Source organism: Nicotiana tomentosiformis, chromosome 9, assembly GCF_000390325.3.
Source record: "Nicotiana tomentosiformis chromosome 9, ASM39032v3, whole genome shotgun sequence".
NCBI lineage: Eukaryota > Viridiplantae > Streptophyta > Magnoliopsida > Solanales > Solanaceae > Nicotiana > Nicotiana tomentosiformis.
In genome coordinates, this window is record NC_090820.1 from 25,226,065 (window position 1) to 25,234,787 (window position 8,723).

Sequence of the window (8,723 nt, forward strand, 5' to 3'; positions counted from 1 at the left end):
TCAAGAAGAGGAGGTAAGGGTTCCTGCCTGAGATTTTATTGATAGATAAGGAGCCAGTGCGCGATGTAAGTTAAGATAAAGGAAATGACCCATGAAAGATTACCCAGAATATTGATATGAGAATGAACCAATGAGTAGTTAGTAGTTGATTCAGGAAAAGCCTAATGGCTAGACAAGAGGATACAGACAAATCATCAGATCGTTCAAGATAAACATAGTGAACCCCAACATGGGGAAATTCAGTCTCGTAGATATGACATTGTAATACTTGAGAAATATTCAGATAGGAGTTGGGTTAGTTAAAGGTACCGTATGAATGTTATGGAAACAAAAGATAGTCTCACTGGGAAGACAGTCAAAACTTCAGTTCAGGAGCAACCCTACAAGCACAAGGGCGTGGAGGTAAATAACTACGGACAATTATAGGCGAGGAAGGACATTAAAAGGTCCGTCATGTATACGATGTAATAAGCTCGTATCTTTACAAGAGTCAGAGGGTCCTCCCTAAGTACGACAACAAAACAATAGCTGAGGAAATAAGGAAGAAGGACTTCAACCTAAGCGCAGTGACTAAAAGAGGAAATGGTTTTGTAAATACAGTCTCACAACAATATTGTATGCACTCCATAAGGAAGTGGCACACAGCGTGGCTAATTAGCGGGAAATGAAACCAAAAGTAATATTCAAGATCATATGAGTTGCACAAAAATTCCGGCATGTGTGGAAACAAAGATAAGCTAAGCATGCACGCAACAAGGTGGCAGAACGGCTAGGAAAAGTAATAGCTTACGTTTAAAGGAAGCTCAGAGGAAACTAAAGAGTTACATTAACCAAGTAAATCAGGAGTCTTATTATTGGACCCAGAAAATTATAAAAATCATGATTAAGAACATTGCAAGATCACTCTTAATATCAGAGGTACAAGAGACAAAGTACAATAACCATATTCTATAACGGCCCTACGATAAAGCCAGTTGGAAAAGTACTAGCCTCGTAAGAAGTCAGTACGAAGCTCCCACCAGATAGTGTATGCACCAGAGGTGCAAGTATTATAATAAAGCTTCGAGTTATGGACGTGAATTATACTTGTGTGGAAGGGGGTTATGAAAGAAATATAAGGTACGATGCAAGATTTTAAGGTAAGTAAGGTAAAGGTGAACAACATACGAAATGCTCAAATGCAGAAGGTTGTGTATAGTCCATACTTCAGATAGAAGGCTATAAGCATTGGGATTCAGTATCCAGGAATAATAGGGGCGTCGTCAGTGGCATATATCTTCCAGTCTATGATTTCTAGGTACCGAGAGGCCTAGTTAAGAGAGTAAAGAAGCGTTTGAGACGATGTGATGTATCGCTTGATGTTCCAAAATAACACAAGGAAATCCATGGTGCAAGCAAGTTGAAAGAAGGTTGCGAGTAGTATAACTAGATATGTGTAGATCACCAGCTAAAGTATGGTAAAGTGACAAGGTTTTAGGAAGACGAGAATAAGGATAAGAAAGGGCGAGTGAGAAGGTGACGATAATGGATAAGTCCTCAGGATTAAGCCCATGAAAACAAGAGAGTTGATGATTTCTCTAAGTTATAAAAAGCTCAGTATAGCCTGACTGAACTCAAAGAAGTCTAAGACTAATGACATTTAGAAGAGATGGAATGCCGCCCTGATAGTACAATGAGGGTATAATTACGATAGATAAAGGATGATGATTGGCCCTTCGATTGAGCAATGATTTGATGAATTTTACAGGATTAAAATACACACGTAAGGATAATCATAATAGGATGCTATGAAATACGATTATGGAAGTATAGTATCGTATCGCCCCCAGGTGGATCAGAAAAATCACTTCAAATGTTCCACCACGCAACGTGAGACCTAGTGATTATGTAAGAGGTTTCAAATTATCAGTGGTAGATTGTAGATCAATATTGAGGTGAATCAATAATGGATGGACAAAAGTCATAAAGCATGAGATTAGGCTGTCATTCTTAAGATGAACAGTAATGAGGAAGTATTAAAGTACTTCGATTTATACATATGGGATAAGCAACGAAAGTCACCTGGAGTTCGGTAGCATACCTTAGTAACAATAAATCGAAATAAGAGTTATGGTATAGTATGGCCTACTTAGATGCAGTAAAGCTAATGACGCCTAGAGGGACAACTTGACATAATTTTGTATATATTCACAAAGTGAGGCCTAGAGATTGGTTAAGAGATGGAGGAAATGGGAGAGAAGCATCGCATAGGCACATATACAAAGTTAGAGTTGTACAGGCTGCATGATAGAAGGTAGCAACAGTTACGAGATTAGAAGGATTCTGACTACAAGTCGTAGTGTGAGAAAGAGGCTTAAAGAGGAGAATGACCTGGCCTTCTGATTTATTTAAAGGACAGTTGTCTAAATGGAAAGGAGAATATTAAAGTATTTGCAAGAGCTATGGGTTATGAGAATGGTAAGTGCATCAGTCAACATTCGAGGATGAATGTTCTGAAGGGGGAAATAATGTTACACCCCATGTTTTCGTACGTGAAAGTGTTCCATGAATAAATTAATGGAAGCTCGGAAATGAGATGTTACATCCCGAATTTTCGTACGATAAAGTTTGGCCGTAAGTTAATCGACGTAAGTTCGGGAATGAGATTATTGTAAGATTATAAGTATTATGCTATTTCAAACAAGTGATTAGTAAATTCGTGAAGGTGAGAGGATAAGCAAATCGAAGAAAATAAATTTTGTCGAAGTTTGATATTTTGGGATAAAATACGACCCGAGCTAAAATACCCGGTATTTATGGACTGGTGCCATACAAGGTACCACATGACCATGATAGTGAGGTGTACAATTTGTGCTAAAAATGAGCAATATTTTAAGTAATTTGAGATAATTCTTAATTGTGTGGGTAATTGATTAATTACCGAGTAATGGAATATTACCTAACTAAATTAATAAGTTAGGTGGATAAAGACTAAAATCTTCCCCACCCCACGTGGCAGCAAGCCACTCTAAATATATGACTCTTAAGTCATATGGATCATGTGGCAAGATTGAGGATATGTGGTTAAGCCACCACATGGGGCCACATCAATATTAACAAAAGACATCTCTCACAGCAAAGATTAGTATAATATATTTTTTTGTATGTAAAATATAAAAATATATATTTCGATTATTATTTTAAAAACTATTATTTTTCTAAAAGAAAAGGTAGTAAAAAAGGAATATGTTGGGGTCGAGGTGTGAACAAAAATTTGCCTTACACCACCGCTATTATTATAATGATAAAAGGAAAGAACTCTTGATAGTTAAATTAAATTAGGAAAGTCAACAGTTGCAGCAAAATCCCCAAAATTTTGGAACCCTAAACCTAACCGCAACTCCTTTCTTCCTCCTCAAACCCTGCCCAAAAATCTCACAAAAAAGCTTTCAGCTTTTGAGATCATATGTAACGTAAGATTTCAATGAGAATTTTCAGCAAGATTCTCATAAGTATCTTCAACAATAGTTCAAAGACAAATTTCATCTTGGCAGCGTTATATTTGTTTTTGCAATTCAAAGGAAAGATTCAGCAACTTATTCAAAATATTGGCAACGTGATTTTCCGACAAACATCCTACGAGACTATGTAATGTTATAGCAATGGGATTTCGCATTTCTTAGGGAGTACGATGCAACCTTTCTCAAGAATATCATATGGATTTTTTCCTACTTCGATCCGCCGTTATGTGAGTTGTCGCAAAAGACGTGTGTTGTAAGGATTGTCAAGAGAATCGGTTCAGGTATATTAAGGCTATCCCTTCTTTCTTTTGGCGTGATCTATACGACACGAACGAAACGAGCAAATGCACAATTTTCATAAATGACTCTATTCATAGAAATATTAGGGGTGTCTATATTCTTGATTCCCCATGTAAATTATTATTATATCTTCTGTTTATGGGTCTCAGAAAAATACGTATTTGATAAAATTTATCCGTCATGCATAATATTTTTATGACGTTCCTCGAGATTTTATTGACATATTTCATATGCATTTCATTCATTTATACATGTACATTGACCCATGACCAGATGGTGTTATATACATGTATATATGTATATGGGATATGGAAAAAGATTATGACGTTATATATGCACCACCACCTGATCAGCTGGTATACGTTGATGATTTTCTCACAGTGGCCAAAAGGATATGATGTGATGCCCCAGTGGCTTGATGATGTTACGACCACATATACCTATGCATGGTATGACATTTATACGCATATGCATGACATTACAAAAAATGGAATGATTCACTGAGCTATGCAAACGTACATGTCAAATCTTTTACTCCATGTTTCTCTCATGTCTATTATTTACTTATTTTTATTTCTTACGTACTCGGTACATTATTTGTACTGACGTCCCTTTTGCTTGGGGACGATGCGGTTCATGCCCGCAGGTCTCGATAGACAGGTCGAGAATCCTCCAAGTAGGCGAGCAGCTCAACGGAAAATATGGGTGCACTACAGTTGCTCCGGAGTTGCTTGTTTGGTCAGTATGATTTAGATGTGTATTGTTTGGTATGGCAGGGCTCTGTCCCGACCTTTATGACAATTATGTATTCTTAGATGCTTGTAGACAGATGTCATGTACGTAAAAGATTATATAGCCTTGTCGGCCTATGTTCAGTGTACGAGTGGTTATTTTGGTCTTAGAGGCCCATATGCCTTATTTATAAGTTGGTATTACATGTTGTATTCTACCTATCTCACGGTAGCCTCTCTGGTTCAGTTATCTATGATGGCATGATACGAAAATATACATTATGTTGGTACTCGGTTGAGTAAGGTACCAGGTGCCCGTTGCGGCTCATCGGTTTGGATCGTGACAGAAAACATGAAGTGAAGCTACTTAAGGCCTCAAACTGCCGAACGACAATCTAGAGCTCAAAACGACCGGTCGGGTCGTTATAGTGTTCTTATCTATTTTCTATTTTAAATTACTGTTTAAATTCCAAAGTTTTACTTTATAAAACTTATGATCCTTCCAATTGTATTAGAGCCATGTTACTGAGTATGAGAGGCTAAACCCATCATATTGTCACTAGGGTTCGTCGAAATCTTGTTATCATATTCATGTTATAAGTCTTAATTGCTCTATACTATTCATCTCTGTATAAGTTTACTGTTCATCTTCTTTAAAGCTTTAAGATTTTATTCTCTAGCGTGAGGTTGTCGTTCTCTATTCGTAGTGTGAGGGATCCTTATAGCATGTAGGTTGAACCCTACTAAACTGACACCAGTTGCCATCGTCCATAGGCTAGGAGTGTCGTTAGAGACAGGACATAATAGGAGACAGTCAATACGTTCAACCCCCAAGATAACTTGGAACTAAAAACACAACTAAGAGAACTTAAGAAAAAGATCATTTAGCAAAGAAGAAGATAAATAGTAGACATTATACATTTAAAATTAGCAGATAACTATTAAGATAAATAATTCATCAATGGATAACAGAGAAAGTTGACTTACACCTTAAGGATAGTATTCTTCTCAAATACTGATAAACTTTGAAAAGTTTAAAATTAATCAAAAATCATCCTTCATTCAGAAAAATAAAGTTTCATAATAAACACACATGGCTTCTTTTAAAATATAAAAAAAATTAACAATTACATTTTAGAAACAATAAATGATCTTTGTTTTCATAGAAATTTATTCCATTTATATAACAAAGTTAATACCCAAAAATATCTCTAGAACCGGTATTAGAAAAGATAAGGTATAAACATCAAATTCTTGATCGACATACTAACAAAATATTTAACTTTATTATGTATCATAACTTTATTGATCGATACCATTGGAAGGATCATAATTTTTATAGAATAAAACTATGGAATTTAACCAATAATTTAAAACAGAAAATATATAAAAACACTTACAAGCAAACAAATGCTTTATTCAAACATTTGAAGAACAAAAGGTCTTTACAAAGAGAGGGAAGCGAGAGAATGCTGAAGAAAATTTTAGGCTATTTTCTAATGCCCTTACAATACAATTTGGAAGTCTTTATATAGACCCCGAGAAATTATTAGTTCTTCTCAATCTTACAAGTGGACGGTCTGTTTAAAAGATGACTTTCTTCTTTATTAAAGTTACTTTATAAACGTTTGTCGGCCTTTTATAAAGTCCTTTGTCTTGTTGTTGTCGACTAGCTTTTGATTTTTCTAAGAGTAATTTATCTCTTGCTTTTCCGAAAGGTTAAGATTCTGTTTCACATATCATCTGCATAGTCATAAGCTTGGATTATGCCGTCACGATCAAAAATCCACTATAGGTTGTGGTGTCCCCGGTGTCTGGAATCCTTGTACCACCTACTATGGTGTGCGTACAGCGGGAGTCTGAGCAACTCCCCCAGCCTGAGAAGTGGTTGTTGTGGACGGAACAGAGACCGCCTGAGCAAGGCTGGTACACGCAGTCAGAATCTTAGCTGAGACCTCCTGAAGTCCTGGAATCGCAATGGGAACGGGTGGTGCCTGAGCTGGTCAAACAGGCTCGTCCAGAGCTGGAGCCTGCTGAACTGGGGCAACTGGTGGGTCTACAAGTACTTCCCCAGTTGCTGTGTGGGCTATACCTCTACTCCTAATGCAGCCTCTACCGCGACCTAAACCTCTCGCGGCCCTGGCTGGTGGTACTGGTGGCTGTCCATCCTGCCCCGTAGTACGAGTCCTAACCATATGTGAGAGAATGAAACAACAGATGTTAAGTAACCAGAATCAACAGATTCGCAGGACAAGAATTCAAGAACGTGAAGTTTTTCCTAAGGGTTCGGCAGTCTATCGAAGATTAGTACAGACGTCTCCCTACTGATCCGCAAGACTCTACTAAACCTGCTCATGACTCGTGAGACCTATGTATCCTAGGCTCAGATACCAACTTGTCATGACCCAAAACCTAACCTGTCGTGATGGTACCTATCGTGATACTAGGCAAGCTGATATTTCCCAAACACTTTCAGAGTTTACCAGAAATGAATTAAGACATTTAAAATAACCAGAGTTTTTCATAAAAATGGGGGTAAAACCCAAAAACATAAGTGCAGAAAAATAGCCCGACATCGGGGTGTGACTGAGTCATAAGCATCTAGATATTCAGTCCAATAAAAACAGTGTCTAAGTATCAATAGAGAAGAAAGAAATCATAGAAGGTGTGACAAGATCTGCGGATGCCGACAACTACCTCTTAGTCTCCGGTACTCGATCGTGCACGAACTCAACAACCTCCGTAATCAAACACACCTAGATCTGCACATGAAATGTAGGGTGTAGCATGAGTACAACCAACTTAGCAAGTAAAATAAATAAATAAGGAACTGAGAAAGTAGTGATGAGCTATACCATTACAGTTCATTTTCAATAATTCCAGCAAAGAATAGACATGCTTAAAATCCGGCAGTTCAAATCAAATCAGTTTTATACATTTAAAGTGCAAGTAAATCCGGATATAGAATCTCTTCTGAAATTTCACGACAATGACAGATAGCAACTATATGCATCAACAAATGAAAAAGTAAGTACAGCCACTCAGGGCAACAGTCACTCAACTCGTCACAACAGCTCAATCCCTCTACTCTCAGCCCTCAGTACTCATACTTAATAGGTACCTGCGGTCATTGGGGGTGTGCAAACTCCAGAGGGGCCCCGTCAGCCCAAGCGCTATATCGTTGTAGCATGCAGCCCGATCCCATAATATATAAATAGGCATAAGGCTTATTGCGGCATGCAACCCGATCCACACATATATATACAGCCCAAAGGCTCGTTGCGGCGTGCAACCCGATCCATATACATACAACCCTCAGGCTCCTTGCAGCGTGCAACCCAATCCACACACACACATATATATATATTGCTCACAGCTCAGCACTCAGGCCCTAACTCAGTCACCAACCTCTCCAGTCTCTCGGCCTCTCAGAAATCATAAAGATCAGCCCAAACAAAAATAACATAATGTATCAACAAGAATCAAGAAGAGACTGAGATACGATACGCAAGTAAAACCATGACATAATTCAACAAGTACGCGACCTCTGTGGGTCCCAACAGTATCATCACATAGCCTAAGTATGATTTCTAACATAATTTGCAGTTAAATTTCCATAACCAGATTTAAAACGGTTACTTACCTCAAACATCGCAAAATTCTACTCTGCAATGCCTCTGCCCATCTAATCAATCTCTAAATGCCCTGAATCTTGACACAAGAAGTGCGATATAATTAATATAGGCTAAAAGAATCGGTTCCACAAGAAAAACACGAAATTATAAGCCAAAATCCAAAATAGGCTCAAAACAGCCCCCATGCCCACGTCTCGAAATCCGACAAAAGTCACAAAATGTGAACACACATCCACTCACAAGTCAAACCATACAAGAATTAATCAAACCCAACCTTAAATCACCTTCCAAAACTCGAAATCTTAGCCTATGAAGTTTCTACAATTTTTTCCCAAATTTACAACTAAAATCTCTAATTAGACGATGAAAATAGCAATAGATTCATGAAATATAGTCCAATCCGGGTTAGAAACACTTAAACCAACAATCTTCTTGAAGAAACCTCGAAAAATCACCTCACACCGAGCTCTCAAAGTCCCAAAATTGAAATAGGGATCAAACCCTTGAAATCCCATTTTTTCTGCCCAGTTCTTCCGCTTATGCGGACCTACTATCCC

General features: G+C 37.8%; 1 long non-coding RNA gene across 1 annotated transcript; it reads left to right on the forward strand.

The window, feature by feature from the left end:
- The first annotated feature begins 3,143 nt into the window (after positions 1–3,143).
- Positions 3,144–4,737, forward strand: LOC138899473 (uncharacterized). Its single transcript, XR_011411139.1, has 2 exons — positions 3,144–3,781; positions 4,447–4,737. It is a non-coding gene; the product is annotated as an uncharacterized lncRNA (long non-coding RNA).
- The last annotated feature ends 3,986 nt before the right edge of the window (positions 4,738–8,723 follow it).